Source organism: Stenella coeruleoalba (genome assembly GCF_951394435.1).
Source record: "Stenella coeruleoalba genome assembly, chromosome: 5".
In the NCBI taxonomy this organism is placed as follows: Eukaryota; Metazoa; Chordata; class Mammalia; order Artiodactyla; family Delphinidae; genus Stenella; species Stenella coeruleoalba.
The window spans coordinates 19,609,613-19,627,306 of NC_137150.1; the positions used below are offsets into that span (position 1 = coordinate 19,609,613).

The 17,694-nt window shown below is 38.4% G+C and overlaps 1 long non-coding RNA gene across 2 annotated transcripts in view; it reads left to right on the plus strand.

The window, feature by feature from the left end:
• The window catches only part of LOC307186283, a 672,979-nt gene that overhangs the window by 291,853 nt on the left and 363,432 nt on the right, over positions 1-17,694 (plus strand). The gene's annotated exons all lie outside the window — the stretch shown is intronic.

Genomic DNA, 17,694 nt, shown 5'->3' on the forward strand with positions numbered 1-17,694 from the left:
GTGTTCCCTCTGTTCCCTTGACATTTATATTACCAAAGAGAGGCTATAACCAATGAGGCTTGCCGTATTGTGATGTGATGTACAGTACCGTTTGGCAGCGTTCAGGCCAGATGCCCTTGGAGGCACAAGCCAGCTCTGTGTTTGCTTTCACCGAATGCATCTAACTCCTTAATCAAATCGTTAATCAAATGTGAAGGAAGAAACAAATGATTCTTTCGGAAAGCAAGAATGCCTCAAGAGCATAAAAGCCTGACTGAGATTTAATGGTTCATACAGGTGAGGTAGTCACTATGTATACAGCTTCCAATTAAGACTTTGTGGCCTTATTCAGTCCCTCTGTATTCCATTCAACAATGCTTCATTCACAGAGCCAAGAGTATTGGCTGAGCAACTTGTTTGTGCCAGGGACTGTGCTAGATACAGTGAAGTGCAAACACACAGATTAGCTGTCATTACTTAGAGAAGTTGCTCTTATTATTATAGTGCATATACTTCTATGGTTTTTAACTTTATCTATATTTATATCTACATGTACAACCATATCTATATCTGTCATTCCCCTTCAGCACTTTGAAGCTGTTTTTCCATTTTGTTTAGGCACTCAGTACAGTTGATTAAAAGTCTGATGTGAGTCTGATTCTCATCTCTTTGCTGCTTCTGGAAGCTTTCAGGATTCCTTCTCTATCCACTGAATTCAGTAAAAATCTGAATGTGTATCTTTTTCTCTTTTTTTCTTGCTTAGAACTGGACGGGCCCTTTCAATGTAAAACTCGTACCTTTCTTGAGTGTGGAAAGTTTTCTTCTGTGACTGTTACTTTAATTATTACCTTCTTACCTCCTTGAACCTGATTTTGTCTATCTGCAGTTACCTTTTCTCTAATATTTTAAATTTCTGTGTCTTTGTTTCCACCTTGGGAGATTTATTCAATCTTATCTTCTCTGTCACACATTTGTCTTCAGGAATGTTTATTCTGTGATTCAGCATTTTTGAATTTTTCTTAATAACTTTATGGCCTACTTTCCAGGAACATTTTCTTTTTCTTCGGTTGCTTCTTTCTTATAGCAGTATGTTTTCGTTTTATGGATGCAGGCGTTGTCTAATTCTGTGACATTAATTTAGAATTATTTCAAATTTCTCTTCTTCAGAATCACTGTTTCCTCCAGGGCTAGGCGTTCTGCCTGTTTATCACGGTCCTTTTCTTTCATGCTGTTCATTGTCCTCAGATTCTTGCTGACTATGGGTGGTCTTTTCAAATTTATGAAGGAAGAAGTAGTTTGATAATTCTGGGTAACTAATACTGTGCTTCTTCTGCAGTTGAATAGGCCAGTTTACACAGATGGTCTCTCCCTGGACTGGCGGAGGCTAAATAAGGGCTTCCCTTTAGAGTGTGTGGGACATAAATAGATAGGTGAGTGCAGGCCCCCGGGAATGATGAAGTTAGGAGTCCAGCGTTATGGCAGGCTCTGTTTTGTTTATCTCTGGGTCTAACACCCGTACTGGGACAGCTTGCCAGGATGGTCATTCACTTTATTTAGAAATATGTGGGCTGTTCTGGAGCCTGTGCGCTCAGAATCATTCTTCGCCCTTGCTCTGCTCCTCATCATAGGAAAATTGACTCGCGGGCTGTGTTTCCTGAGTCTGATCAAAAATGGCCCTGGCTGGGTTTGACCAGTGGGACACAGAGGCGGCAGATCGGACTTGGACGAGGGGGATGAAAAGGCCGTTCTCCCTCTCCCTCTGCCTGTCTGTCTCAGGCAGTGTCTCCAGAATTAGCTTCAGCTTTCCCTGGACACGCCTCCTCCAAGCTTTTACTGAGCAACCTGATCCTTTGCCATCAGGACTGCTGTGTCTGCCTGCTTCCTGCTTTTGCCCTCCATTCCCGTCTGGCTTCTCAGCAACACTGTCCTCTGTGTAATTGGTTACCTGCATTAAATTCCCTCTAGTGTGAATACATTTTTTTCTGTCTCCCTGGTGGGACCCTGACTGATATAGTAGCCTGCTTTAGGATGAGGACAGATTCTGCAGCTGCACTGTGTTTTGGGGCAGTGAGAATGGCTAATGAATCTAGATGTATTGTAGACATATTTTAAATTTAATGTCTTGATGGTGACGGCCTCATAGCCTGCCACTACTCTTACAGTTGTACTCCCTCCATCAATCTGCTTTCTTGTAGAAATCCTTCAAAAAGTTTTGTCTACTGAAAGGACCATTTCTTATTTTCAACGCTTTTACTGATCTCTTCCTCTTTCTCTTCGTCCTCCCCCTCCCCCCTCTTCTTCTCTTTCTCCTTCCCCATCTCCTTCCCCTCTCCTTCTCCCCCCTTCCCCTCTTCCTCTTCTTCCTCCTTCCTTTTCTTCATCTTCTGCTTTTTACTGGCAGCTCGCATAGGGGCTCCCTTCGTGGGTTCTGTATTCAAACCCCGTCTCCACTAAATACTGGTTTTGTGACTTGGCACAAGTTCCTTTTTTGTGCCTTCAGTTGTTCACCTGGAAAGTGGGAGTTGCTGAGGATTAAGTGATATACCTGCAGAAGAGTGCCTGAAACATAATAGTTGCTCAATAGCAATTAGCTATTATTATTTTAGCTGCTGTTATTACTATTTTTAACATTTTAATCAGATTTTGAGAGGGAAGGTTGATAAATGCCTGAGCTCAGTCCACAATTTGAACTGGACGCACACAGCCTGATTTTGAACTATTAGAACATTACTTAGCATATGATGAAACAGCACATACAGAGGGAAAAGTGAAAAGGAAAATGGATAAGCTTGCTTTTGAGAAGGCCAAGAAGACAGGCAGTGATTACAAAGAGCAGCCTAACAGTTAACATTCACATGAGGATGCGACATCAAGTGTCTTCTCAGTGTGGCCTGGTCTCTAAGACTTGCTTTTCTTCCACCCCTACTTATTTTCCAGCTATATTTCTGTATTGAAGCTTTCTTTTCTAGGATGAAGTAAGGGTTTTCTTTCCCAAATGCAGTTTTAAATGCCTGGAATAATAATTCATATTGGAATAATGATTCTTTATTAATTGTTATTGTAATCTGCCAAAATAAGTCTTCTTTTTAACAGGAGATAAATAACATAAAATAAAATGTTCTGCCTTCCATAAGCCCTGAAAATTTTTTTTCTCATTTTGTAAAAAAATCGCATTGTAAAACTCAATAGTAACATAGGTTGAACCAATTTCAATCCTTTGGGATTTTCTTTCATTTTGATCAATATTCAACTTGCAATTGGTTTTAATTTAATTGCAAGATTTAAAAGCAGAAGTTTCTTGGAAGCTCTCTGGATACCAGGTTGATTATATTACATTTCTTCCTAGAAAGCTTGTCTTTCCTTATACAAAGGGCTCAAACTCCTGGCTGATACACAGTCTTCAGTGTTTATTTAATTTCTCTCCATCTTTATCTTGATGGCAAGAATCATATTGGGAAGAAGGTGACAGATTTTGATAGAACTGATGACATATGTTTGATGTCTGTTTGATTCTGACTTTATTATGAAATTTCTCTTTTATGTAAAAAGTACTTTCTTGCTAAGCAGTTAATCAGCTACTACAAAAGCTACATTTCTTTGTTCCTTGTAATATTTGTGAATCTTAAGTTGCAAAATTATTTGAAAACCAAAAGTAAGTTACAATAAATGTATAAGGAAATATTGTATTTTAGAATAAATGCAAAGTTCACATCGGATGTTGTAAAAAAAAAAAGACTTAAAGAAATTTGTTCTTTAGTAGTGACTATTTAAAAAAGTTACATTTCTAATATAATTTTTTAAATAGTTATATTTTACACATGAAGCATTCTCTAAATGATGTGTTTTGCCATATGTCAATTGTCCTTTAAGTGAAAAAAGTGTGGGAAGAAAAGCGTACAATCTAGAGACAACATGGAAAAAAATCTGTGTGAATGTCATGCTTTTTTGTTGTTTTTGTTGCTGAGTGTGTTTAAAAATATCTGTATGATGAGGAACAAGTGATTCCTGGTCCCATGGTTTTACAGCTGTAGGACACTAAACATATCAAAACACATTTATTATGCTTTAAAAAGTGCTTTACAGAATGCACTTTGTACTAAAGAGTGAAAGATTTGAACATGGGAATAAACTTGACCAACTTTTTTTTGGTCATTTTTCTTTAAAAAATTCAATACTTGCCAAAGTGTACATCTGTTTATTCTACAGTGATTACTAATCTGTTTCTTAGAGTTTTCAGCATCCCTTTGGGTTTATGCACATGTGGCAAAACTGTCTTTTTTCATGAGAATGAGTGAAAACTTAAATCTCAATAATCCAAAAACAACTCTAGAAGTTGTCTATTTATTTGTGTTCAAAAGCCACAGCAATTTTAGCTCCAATTCAAGAATCCAAGGAAGGAAATGAGCACACTGTGCTTTAGGATGTATCTGGGAGACTTTAGAAGTTTAGTGACCTATGGGTCCTAATAATTGCTGAGAGACACAGTGGAATGCCAGAAACTGAAAAATTGGCAAAGTGATGGTCCTTAAACACTCACATCCTCCTGTTACAGTTGTCAATGCTATAAAACAAATGTTTGACAGTAGTGAAATGAAAAATAAATTATTCTAAATAGGTATAAGCCCTTCCTCTTGATCTGTCTACATAGTCAGTTGTTTATGTGAAATTAACAAATAAAATAATTTGCATACGACTGCATAAGAGGGAAATATAAATAATTGCAGCAAAATATAATTTTTAACCATTAATCTCAGCTGAATAAGACTAATGAAGTTTAACGAAGACTCTTCTATTCCTATACACAAAATGCCGATTACGTGTTTTTTTCTGAAGGACAAGATCTCCAGACACATTTACTTCAATAAAATTAGTTTATTAAGCCTAGATTCTAAATAGAAGACAATCTAGAGAGTGAATAAACAGAAATACTCAAGGACATAATGTTTATGAAACAGTGTATCATATATTTAATTGAAGGAAATAACTGATATTTCAGAAGGAGATTTCAGGATTAAAGACAACTGTAAATAATAAAAATATGTATATATGCACACATATATCAAGTTTTGAAAAAATTATAGTAATATGAGAGTCAATGCTACCACATATATATTTATATTTAATACAATATACACATATATTTAACACAGTGGAAATATGACAATAATATGATATTTTCATCAAGTGGAAATGGGAAGTAGAAGGTTCAGAACCTCAGTTCCTCTCCTATGCACACACACACACACACACACTCACAGCCCAGACACAAACACCCACCATCTTGAGTGAATCCTACCTTCAGGATGACATCCTATCACAAAGAGTTATGATATCTTTTTTTCTCTCTTGCAGTGTTTTCAGCATTTCTTTCTTTTATAGTCCCATTTTGAAATTTCCATTGTATTCATGTATCACCTGTACTATTACTTGCTTAATACTTTTGCTTAAAATAACTTACTTTTAAAAACATAAGTTATCAAAAGAGAAATCTCACTATCACTACTAAACAATCAGTACCACTTTCCATAAATAGACAACAAAAACAGAATAATGACAATAAGTTCTAGCTAGATGTTGCTCACCAAGTGTTCTGAGCATGAGGCTTGCTCTCTCTGAGTTAAAACGATAGGTATTAAAGGCTATCGCCAAACTGAGACTCTTTTTTTCCCCTGATGGAATGAAAGGATTGAAGGAAAATATAAAAGGAAATAACTTTCTTATTATAATTTTTAATATCATTATATTCTGGGTTAGAGTACCACCTGACATCGATAGTCTCGCTTACCAACTAGAATCATCTCAAATACCAATAGCGTCCCTTGATGTGAGAAGCATTGCTGTTCCTCAGTAGCTATTGCTATTTCGGTCTCTATTTCCCCTGTTTTAATGGGACAAAGAGGAGCGGGGTGCCTCAGTAAATGTGTTTTTCTACTTTCTTCGTGGGCAGGACATATAAATAATGGGAGTAGTGGGATAGCTAATCAGGCAGAGATGAAAAGAGTTTATTAAAAACCTGCCTCATTGGTAAGATAGGTAACTCCATGTACGAGATGTCACCAGTAACAGAGCGTCTCTTTTCTTTACTGCCCAATAATGCCCCAGAACTGGAAGACAAACATGAACTTGGGATTGGAAGCTAAAAAATAAGAGGCTGAGAGTAGTGGGGTTAATGAATTACAGATGAGGTTGTTTACATGGGTGAGTACTGTTTGCTTTTCCTGCCATCAGTTTTATCCTTTCCAGTAAGAGTAAGTTTGCTTGTGATGGAAATGGGGGAGGGAAACCAACATAGCTCTAAAGCAATGCTTAATTTTTAAGAAAATGTGTACTTCTAAACAATGTTATTGCTGCCTTTTTTTACTGCTGTAGAAAGGTTAATTTCTAGTTGACTCTTAATGCCTATAAGCCTTGATGCCTGATAGGAAATGTTTCTGAAACAAGAGGATCTAGTTCAGGGACAAAGCTGATGTGGGTTTATGTGTGAGAGTGGTGCTGTGTGTTTGCTTCACTTTTTATACAACTGAGAAAAATATTAGAAGTGATCTGGATAGGTACAGGGCTTAAATATCAGAACAGGATTCTGCTTTCTTCTGCTTCATACTGTTAGAATTGACATGAGCCAGAAAGGGGTAACTACTGAACTACAGCTCCTCTCAGAGTGGCCCCTGAAAAACAGTGGTGAAAGGGAATGCCCAGAATGGGCAGGACTTTAGGTGGTCCATGTGGTTGTGCATCTATTCTGGCCTGAGTGTGGATGTGTTTGATTCATGAACTGTGGCTAATGGATTGACGGGTTGGTCATGGATTTGCAATGAACACATTTGGAAGATTGGTGACAAGAGGTCTAGAGATAAGGTATTTAGATGGACCTCTTATAGTGGGCACTGAGTGCAAAATATTTGTGATCCACATAAATGCTTACTATAGGGCTTCAGATCTGTGAAGGAGGCTCTCAATAATTAGGTAGACGACTTGACCCATCATGGATGTCAGTCAGCTTGGATGTCAGTCAGCTGCTTATTCCAGGCGCCCTGGTCACTGTTTCATGGGTCCATTACAAAGTGGCCATGGCATCAAGAATGGAAGTTCTTCATGGGCTCTACATGGAGCTGCTCTCAGCAAGGCTGATCTGACTTCAGTTGAGTGTCCAACCTGACTGCAGCAAAGGACGACAGTGGGTTTCCCCATGACTTAGAAGGGAACAGCTGGCTGCTGCCTGCTCATCAGGGAAGAGTTCGCACTTGTCCACGAGGGACAGACTTAGTCAGGAACACATTTTCCTTCCCTGCCTTCAGGACTTCTGTCAGCGTGTTGGCTCACGAATTACAGATTGCTGTATCCATGGCACTCCATAAAACATCTCCACTGTCCAGGGGGCTCCTTATATAGTGAAGGAAGTGTGACGTTGTATTCATGCCCATGGAATTCACCCTGGTCTTACTTTGTGCCCCATCCTCCCCAAACAACTATCTTGACAAAGAAGTGTAATGGTCTGAGGAAGGCTCAGTTGCAGTGCCAGGTAGAAAAAAAATACCCTGGGCAGTTCAGTACTATTCTACAGAATGCAGCTAATATCCCTTAATCCAGCAGCTAATATTTGGTTCCATCTACATAGTTAGAATATATCCAGGAACCAAGGATGAAGATGAGATTGACCTTTATCACTATTTTGACTAATGACCCACTGGTTGAACTTTTTCCTATTCTTCCCATGACCCTGGGGTCTCTGAATTTTAAAGTTCTGGAGAGGACTGTCTTCTGCTATGATCAGAAGACAAAATCATAGTTTTGATAAATTAGATGCTGCCTGGCCATTTTGGGTTCTAAATTCTTCTAAACCATTCATCTGTCGTTGGATTTCTGGTGGGGTTGAGGCAATGAAGAGCCCTAGTGGGAGAGCAGAGGGTGGAAGAAGTGTGAGGTCAGGGTGTTTATTGTCCCAGGCCCCTCCCTGTAGTTAGCAGATTAGGGACCACTTGGTCTTTGTTCCTCATCTTATATTTAAGAAACTCGAACTGAGAGGTGACATGATTTACCCAGAGGAACAATTTTAAAAGATTTTATGAGACTAAACCTCAGGTAGAGTCTGAGTTAGGCCAGAGGTTGGAAACTCAAATGACATCCCATGCCATCAAATGTAAAACAAGTTGGGGAAGGCGGCTTGGTAAGTAGAAGCATGAGTATCACTTTTATCACTTTAATGTTGGGATCTGGAGAGGCCATTGTCCTTTGTCCAAATGCAGCACCTTCCACTTAGCATTAGTCAATTGCCACAAAGCTGGGAATGAAGGAGCCAGTGCTGCCACGTTGAGGTTTTGAGAGAAGCTGAAAATCTGGGTTTTTTAAAAAATTGAAGTATAGTTGATTTACCATATTATATTAGTTTCAGATGTAGAACAAAGAGGTTCAGTACTTTTATACACTACAAAATGATCACCACGTTAAGTCTAGTTACCATCTGTCCCCATACAAAGTTATTACATATTATTGGCTATATTCCCTATGATGTATGTTACATCTCTGAAACTTATTTATAGCTAGTAGTTTGTACCTTTTAATCTACCTCATCTATTTCACTCATCCACCCAGTGCCTTCCCCTCTGGCCGTCACTGGCTTGTTCTCTGTACCTTTGTGTCTGTTTCTGTTTTGTTAGGTTTTTTAAAAAATGTATGGTTCATTTATAATATTATATTAGTTTTAGGTGTACAGCATTGTGATTCAATATTTTTATAGATTATATACTCCATTAAAAGTTATTACATGTAATGAGGTGGATGGACCTAGAGTCTGTCATACAGAGTGAAGTAAGTCAGAAAGAGAAAGACAAATACTATATGCTAACACATATATATGGAATTTAAGAAAAAAAAAATGTCATGAAGAACCTAGGGGTAAGACAGGAATAAAGACACAGACCTACTAGAGAATGGACTTGAGGATATGGGGAGGGGGAAGGGTAAGCTGTGACAAAGCGAGAGAGAGGCATGGACATATATACACTACCAAACGTAAGGTAGATAGCTAGTGGGAAGCAGCCCCGTAGCACAGGGAGATCAGCTCGGTGCTTTGTGACCACCTAGAGGGGTGGGATAGGGAGGGTGGGAGGGAGGGAGATGCAAGAGGGAAGAGATATGGGAACATATGTATATGTATAACTGATTCACTTTGTTATAAAGCAGAAAATAACACACCATTGTAAAGCAATTATAATCCAATAAAGATGTAAAAATAAAAGTTATTACAAGATAATAGCTATAGTTCTCTGCTACATAATATATACTTGCTGTTTATCTATTTTATATATAGTAGTTTATATATCTTAATCCCATACCCCTAGCTTTTCCCTTCCCCTTTCCCTCGCCCCTTTGGTAGCCACTAGTTTGTTTTCTATATCTTTGAGTCTGTTTCTGTTTTGCATATACATTGGTTTTTATTAATTTTACATTCCACATATAAGTGATATCATACCATATTTGTCTTTATCTGATTATGGATGGATGTTGAATTTTGTCAGATGCGTTTTCTGCATATATTGAAATGATAATGTGATTTTTATCCTTCCTTTTCTTAATGTGGTATATCACATTGATTGATTTGTGAATGCTGAACCACTTTTGTGTCCCTGGAGTAAATCCAACTTGATCATGGTGTACAATCCTTTTTATATATTGTTGGATTCAGTTTGCTAATACTTTCTGGAGGATTTTTGCACCTACAAGTATAAAAGATAATGGCCTGTAATTTTTTTTTTTTGTACTGTCTTTGTCTGGTCTTGGAATCAGGGTAATGGTCACCTCATAGAATGAATTTGGGAGTGTTCTGTCCTCTTCAATTTTTTAGAATAGTTTGAACGATAGGTATTAGTTTTTCTTTATATGCTTCGTAGAATTCCCCTATGAAGCCATCTGGTCCTGGACTTTTGTTTTTTGGGAATTTTTAAATTACAAATTCAATTATACTACTAGTGAACAGTCTCTTCAGATTGTCTGGTTCTTCTTGAATCAGTCTTGGCAGGTTGTAGGTTTCTAGAACTTTGTCCATTTCAAAGCCAGATATTCTGGGGACTCATCTTCCCAGTGCAGAACCCTCTAGCTGGGGAGCCTGATGTGCTCCTTGGGGAAAACCTCTGCGATTGTGACTGTCCTCCTGTTTGTGGGTTGTCTACCCAGGCGTTTGGGCCTTGACTATACTGCATCTCCACCTCTCCTACCCATCTTGTTGTGGCTCCTTCTTTATATCTTTAGTTGTAGAAGATCTTTTCTGGTAGTCATTCTCATAGGTAGTTTCTCTGTAAGTAGGTGTAATTTTGTGTGCTGTGGGAGGAGGTGAGCTCAGCATCTTCCTACTTCAACATCTTGGCCACCCCTCACCTGAAAATCTGGAATTTTATGTGAAGTCTCTAATTTTAAACAGCAGCTCATTTACTATTAAATACCAAAAGGGCTAGCAAAACAAACATGAGCTGTGGGCCACATGAACTGGTGTAAGCTACCACTGAAGAATCTTACAAAGGACAAAGTGTGGAGAGATCTGCAGTGAGAGATACCATGCTGAGAGCCCTGGGGAACAGACTGGGCAGTTGCTGGGAAAGATAGAGACAAGGTGGGCACACGGATCGACTGTGATTTAATAAACCAGGGATAATAAAAGCCTGAAGAGTGGCAGGACTTGGTAGGAAGGGTTGGATTATAGATATAACAAGGAGAAAAAATTAAATGTGTGTGGTAAGAGGCAAGGAGATAGTTAAAACAAATCTCAGGGTTTTGTTTGGGTAAACATGCCGTACACCAAAGTGAGGAAAGCGTGAGGGGAAGGAGCTAGTTGTGCAGGGAGGGTGGGGTATCTAGAGAGAAAGTTAGCATGTTCAATTGGAATTATAACTTGGAGGTGTGTAGACAACTAAAGCAACTAGAAGTTTGGGTGTGACTTCTTGAAGTCAGGTCAACTGGAAGCAGCAACTGGGATTTGAGATCCTGACGATCAGTGAGGTGATAAGTACAGAGAGATAATTATAATATCCAGGGAACATCAAGCTTTAAAGTGGCACTTGTCAAACTTATTCGCCCACAGAAAACTTTCATAATGATAATGCATCAGTAGAATATACATAGGAGTTCATCATTTACGATATATGCTGAGGAGAATGTAGAAAGCGATTTATGATATTTCTGGTAAATTAATTGCTGCAGTATATGAAAACTTGGTGTTCATATGCACGTTTTTACTTTGTAACAAAACAAAACATTACCATAAAAAAACTTAGAAGAATAATTTTATTTTTATCTTTTGACAATAAAATATGTCAACATTTTTATAAAATATTACATATATTGTTTTTTTTTAATATCACAATGACATCTCTATGTTATGTTTTGTTTTCTTGCTTGTTTAGTTTACACACCCATTTTTCATTAGAGACTATGTTGCTGAGCCAGACCCTCATATTGAATGCCCCTTCAAGACTACTTCCATTGCAATATAGTGTGAATTTGCTATTTTATGCAGATATGTTGTGGGAAAGGTAAAAAATACACATTTTAGAAAATTCAGCTACTCCTTAATTAGGCTGATCAAGAATTACTAATTGCTTCTTTCTGGAAATCTCACTTTCCTTTATTTTCACATAAAATAAAAATCGTGATTGTTGATCTTCATTTTTACTTGTCAGTAGACATTTTGAAAAATAAGAATTTTCTTTTCATATAAATATTTTCTTCTCTCAGCCACAAATTAATGAGGCTTGAATCTGTGTAATGTAAATGTTTAATGTAGAGTAAACATTGTGTGATACTATGAGTTGGTATAATATAAATATTTAATATAGGATAAAGGTTAAATAGTATTTATTCATTCAATAAGTATTTATTGCATGCCTACTTTGTAAAAATCCTCTTTTAAGTATTTGCTATATATCCATGAATTAAATAGATAAAAATCTCTACCTTTATGAATCTTACATTTTGGTGGGAAGAAACAAAAGAAATAATTTATGTTTATGGATAAATTACATTATTGAGTGTCTGGATTTTGTTGTCTTCCTTTAAAGAGTGCTTGTGGATCTGCTTCATTCTTTCCAAGCTTAGTTTTAAGTTTTTTTCAGGGAAGGTATAGAATAGCCTTTATTCTAGAGCTAGTTTAGTCCTACTACCAAGGTGTGACCCCTTTTGGGGTTCCTACTGAATGCACTGGATGTTCAAGGAGGTCTCCCCACTCTGACTGGTCAGAACTGGAATGTCTCCTACCCCATTCCTATGCAAGCTATGGAAGATGTTCATCTTTAACTCTCCAGTCATCCTTGCCTGTCCTTGTGGAGATTTACCCTATACCTGCCCAGCTTATTATGCAAACAAAGATTCAAGAAAACTCTCATGTGGATTTCTAGTGCCCTTTCTCTGCATAGCTCCCCCCTCTGCAGAAACTTGACTTCTTAACTTAGCAAGACTGCTGTGCTTTGCTTGGGAGCCCTTCTCTGGGCCACAGTCTTGAAGTGCCTCCAGGCAGAAACCCAGTGCAATTGGAGGGCTCACTTCATTTGCTTTTCTTCTCTGAGGAAACACAGTCCTGAACTGTTGTTGTCAAATGTCATGTATTTTGTCTAGTTTTCCAGTTGTTTACTGTGGGAGGGCAAGTCTGGAGCCCATCACTGTCATAGACAAAAGCACAAGTCCTTTTTTGACCCTTGGAATATCACTTTCCTCACTATAGTGCAATTGATTTGATTTTTTTAAGGCAAAAAATAAAATCCAACAAAAATAAAATCCCAAAACAACCTCAGCAAATTTTCTGTGCCTCAAAAATGACAAGGCAACACTAAGATTGTCATCAAGGCAATATGGGCTCAGTTCAGAAGGGATGATGACAACTCTGGAGTGGTCTAGGCAGGGTCCACAAAGAAGAGATGAGAAGAGCTCAAAGAGATAAATTTGAGTAAAAAGGTTTAAAAATAATAAAGCCAACATCGTGTGTGTGTGTGTGTGTGTTTACGCGCACTCACATGTACTCCAGTTTGGCTGGAGTATAGCGGTCTTGTAGGAAAACAGGTAATGATGAGTAAATTGGGAAAACAGTAAAGGGGTTTATAGATTAGTGGAAAGGACATTCTTATTGTTTACACAAGGCACCATTCTAATAGGCTTGGAGATCAAGCACACCCTTCCCTTTGTCTGTTTGGGCCGTTGAGTCAAGTCTGAAACACAGGGGCAGATGTCTGTTCCTGAAAACACTTTTCCATTGCCAGTGCCATCCTCATCCCCAAGTCTGTTTTGCATTCATGATGTCAAGCAGTAATAAACATGTCTTAAAATAACATCATGCCTTTCAATACAAAAGGTTCTTAATGTACCCTTTGTTCCACACATAAATAAATCCTGTAGGAGCACTCACTCCAAACTGTGCTGAAAGGCAGCCATTTCTGGGAAAGAGAGAAAGACCCAGTAACAGTTTACAGATTCAAAGTAATAGCAATGAGTAGAAAATGTATTATTTTGGGGCTCCCTTTTCTCTTATTCTTATTTTGGGGCTCCCCTTTCTCTACCCAGGCCTGTTTCCTGTTTCTCTCTCTGTCACACACACACACACACACACATATGCATAAACCTTTTATAAATTGAAACAGTAGGAGATAACATAAATCTGTTTTTCCCACTATCAATGCACTCTCTTCATATCTACCTCTGTACAAGTAAAAACTAGAATATAAGGAAACTTACAGTTCAAAAGTTCATCCTGTTCAGTATTTCTTCTCTGATAGAGACAGTCCCGTTTGCTTTCTGACAGATTAACATTAAAATGTGTAAGGTAAATTTCCAAACATCTTACAGTACTTGAATGATTTATCATGGACTATCAACACTAAATTACTAAGCCTTTCTTAGATTTATTTTGTAATTAATCAACACATTAATTCTGTTTTTAAATAATTTCACCTAATTTTGAATAAATAATATATGACATAAAATCCAAAAGGTATAAAATAATATGCTTCTCTCCCATAGCCACTCAGTTCTCTTTCCTGGAGGCAATCACTGTTACTTATTTTGGTTGTGTAATTTTCCAGAAATCATAAATACAAACCTTCACACACATATACCTATATATAATCATTTATGAAAAAATGAATAATACGTACATATGAATACTACTTTTTTACACAATGCTTTTCTCAAAATATATTAATATAATTGTTTTAACGAACACACACATTCATGGCATCTGCATAGTATTCTGTTATATGGATATATCTTAATTGATTTAGCTAATCCATAATTTATGAGCTTTAGTTTATTTCAACTCTTTAGCTATTGTAAATATTGGTGAAATAAGTCCTCGTATACAAAAATCAGTTTTGAAATGTGTGTGTATGTAAAACAAGTTTCTAAAAGTGGGATTATTGTTTCAAATGGTATATGCATTTTCAGTTATGATTGATGCAGCAAATTGCCAGGCATAGCTGTAGCATCAGTTTACATGCCCATCAGAAAGGTATGAGAGTCCTTGTTTCCTCATACCCTTGTAATACAGTGTACATTCTTTTTGATATTTGGCAATCAGGTAGGTAAAAAATGAGCTCTCTCTCCTTTTTTTTTGAGTTCTTAGGTATTTAATTATGAGGCAAGCCATAGTTAAAACACATTCAGAAAGTTTTAAAGCAATTTGAAGTAATAATCTTATGTCTGTTGAATCTAAATTTTTCCATTCACTTTTTTTTTTACCATCTTAAGTGGAGTATAATTGCTTTCAATGTTGTGTTAGTTTCTGCTGTTGAATAAAGTGAATCACCTATACGTATACATATATCACCATATCCCCTTCCTCTTGCAGCTCCCTCCCACCCTCCCTTTCCCACGCTGCGAGATGGTCACAAAGCACCGATCTGATCTCCTTGTGCTATGCAGCTGATTCCCACTAGCTATCTATTTTACATTTGGTATGTGTATATATTTCAGTGTTACTCTCTCACTTCGTCCCAGTTTACCCTTCCCCATCCCCGTGTCCTCAAGTCCATTCTCTACCTCTGTGTCTTTATTCCTGTCCTGCCCCTGGGTTCATTAGAACCTTTTTTTTTCTTTTTTTGATTCCGTATATATGTGTTAGCATATGGTATTTGTTTTTCTCTTTCTGACATTTCACTCTGTATGACAGACTCTAGGTCCATCCACCTCTCTACAAAGAACTCAATTTTGTTTCTTTTTATGACTGATAGTCCATTGTATATATGTGCCACATGTTCTTTATTCATTCATCTGTCAGTGGACACTTAGGTTGCTTCCATGGTCCTGGCTATTGTAAATAGTGCTTCAATGAACGTTATGGTACATGTCTCTTCTTGAATTATGGTTTTCTCAGGGTATATGCCCAGTAGTGGGATTGCTAGGTCCTATGGTAGTTTTATTTTTAGTTTTTTAAGGAACCTCCATACTGTTCTCCATAGTGGTTGTATCAGTTTACATTCCCTCCAACAGTACAAGAGGGTTCCCTTTTCTCCAAACCCTCACCAGATTTATTGTTTGTAGATTTGTTGATGATGGCCATTCTGACCAAGGTGATATGAGGTGATACCTCATTATGGTTTTGATTTGCATTTCTCTAATGATTAGTGATGTTGAGCATCTTTCATGTGTTTGTTGGCAATCTGTATATCGTCTTTGGAGAAATGTCTATTTAGGTCTTCCACCCATGGGTTGTTTGTTTTTTTGATGTTGAGCTGCATGAGCTGCTTGTATATTTTGGAGATTAATCCTTTGTCAGTTGCTTCGTTTGCAAATATTTTCTCCCATTCTGAGGGTTGTCCTTTCGTCTTGTTTATGTTTTCCTTTGCTGTGCAAAAGCTTTTAAGTTTCATTAGGTCCCATTTGTTTATTTTTGTTTTTATTTCCATTTCTCCAGGAGGTGGGTCAAAAAGAATCTTGCTGTGATTTATGTCATAGAGTGTTCTGCCTATGTTTTCCTCTAAGAGTTTTATAGTGTCTGGCCTTACATTTAGGTCTTTATTCCATTTTGAGTTTTATTCTGCTGATTCCTTTTAGAGTATTTTTAATTTCATTTATTGTGTTGTTCATCATTGTTTGTTTGCTCTTTAGTTCTTCTAGGTCCTTGTTAAATGTTTCTTGTATTTTCTCCATTCTCTTTCTGAGATTTTGGATCATCTTTACTATCATTACTCTGAATTTTTTGTCAAGTAAACTCCCTATTTCCTCTTCATTTCTTTGGTCTAGTGGGTCTTTACCTTGCTCCTTCATCAGCTGCATATTTCTCTGTTTTCTCATTTTGCTTATCTTACTGTGTTTGGGGTCTCCTTTTTGCAGGCTTCGTTCATAGTTCCCATCATTTTTGTTGTCTGCCCCCAGTGGGTGAGGTTGGTTCAGTGGCCTGTGTAGGCTTCCTGGTGGAGGGGCCTGTGTTCTGGTGGGTGGGGCTGGATCTTGTCCTTCTGGTGTGCAGGACCCTGTCCGATGGTGTGTTTTGGAGTGTCTGTGAACTTAGCATGACTTTAGGCTGCCTCTCTGCTAACGGGTGGAGTTGTGTTCCTGTCTTGCTAGTGGTTTGGCATAGGGTGTCCAGCACTGTGGCTTGCTGGTTGTTGAGTGGAGCTGGGTCTTAGTGTTTAGATGGAGATCTCTGGGAGAGCTCTTGGTAATTGATATTACATGGGGCCGAGAGGTTTGAGGTGGTCCAGTGTCCTGGACTCAGCCCTCCCACCTTGGAGGCTCAAACCCAACACCCAGCTGGAGCACCAAGACCCTGCCAGCCACATGGCTCAGAAAAAAATGGAGGAGAGAAAAAAAACAAAAAAACGAATCGAACTGACAGATCCCTACGACAAATGGTAAAAGCAAACCTATACAGACAAAATACACAAAGAAGCATACACATACACATTCACAAAAAGAGAAAAAGGGAAAAAAATGTATATATTATAAAAAAAAGGGAAGAGAGCAACCAAACCAATAAACAGATCCACCAACGATAATAAGCACTAAATACTATACTAAGATAAACATAAAACCATAAACAAATTAGATGCAGAAAGCAAACGCCAAGTCTACTGTTGCTCCAAAGTCCACTGCTTCAATTTTGGGAACATTTGTTGTCTATGCCGGTATTATTCAGAAGCAGCATTTATCAAGTTGATTGTGAGGATTTAATCTGCTGCTCCTGAGGCGGCATGGAGAAATTTCCCTTTCTCTTCTTTGTTCACACAGCTCCTGAGGTTCAGCTTTGGTTTTGGCCCCACCTCTGCATGTAGGCCATCCTCAGGAGTCTGTTCCCCACACAGACAGGAGGGAGATAAAGCAGCAGCTGATTAGGGCTCTCTTGCTCACTCAGGCTGTGGGGAGGGAGGGGTACGGTAGTCATAACTGGAATGTGGGGTGAGCCTGCAGTGGCAAAGGCCAGCATGACGTTGCAACAGCCTGAGGTACACCGTGTGTTCTCCCGGAGAACTTGTCCCTGCATTTCGGGCCCCTGGCAGTGGCGGGCTGCACAGGCTCCCGGCGGGGGTGTAGATAGTGGCCTGCGCTTGCACACAGGATTCTTGGTGGTAGCAGCAGCAGCATTAACAGTTCATGGCCAACTCAGGGGTCCGAGCTGATAGCCACGTCTTGCGCCTGTCTTTGGAGCTTGTTTAGGCAGTGCTCTGCCTTCTGTGGGCACACTACGAAGGAATCCCCTCTCCTCACACACTCCAAAACAAAGGTCTCTTGCCTCTGCTGCAG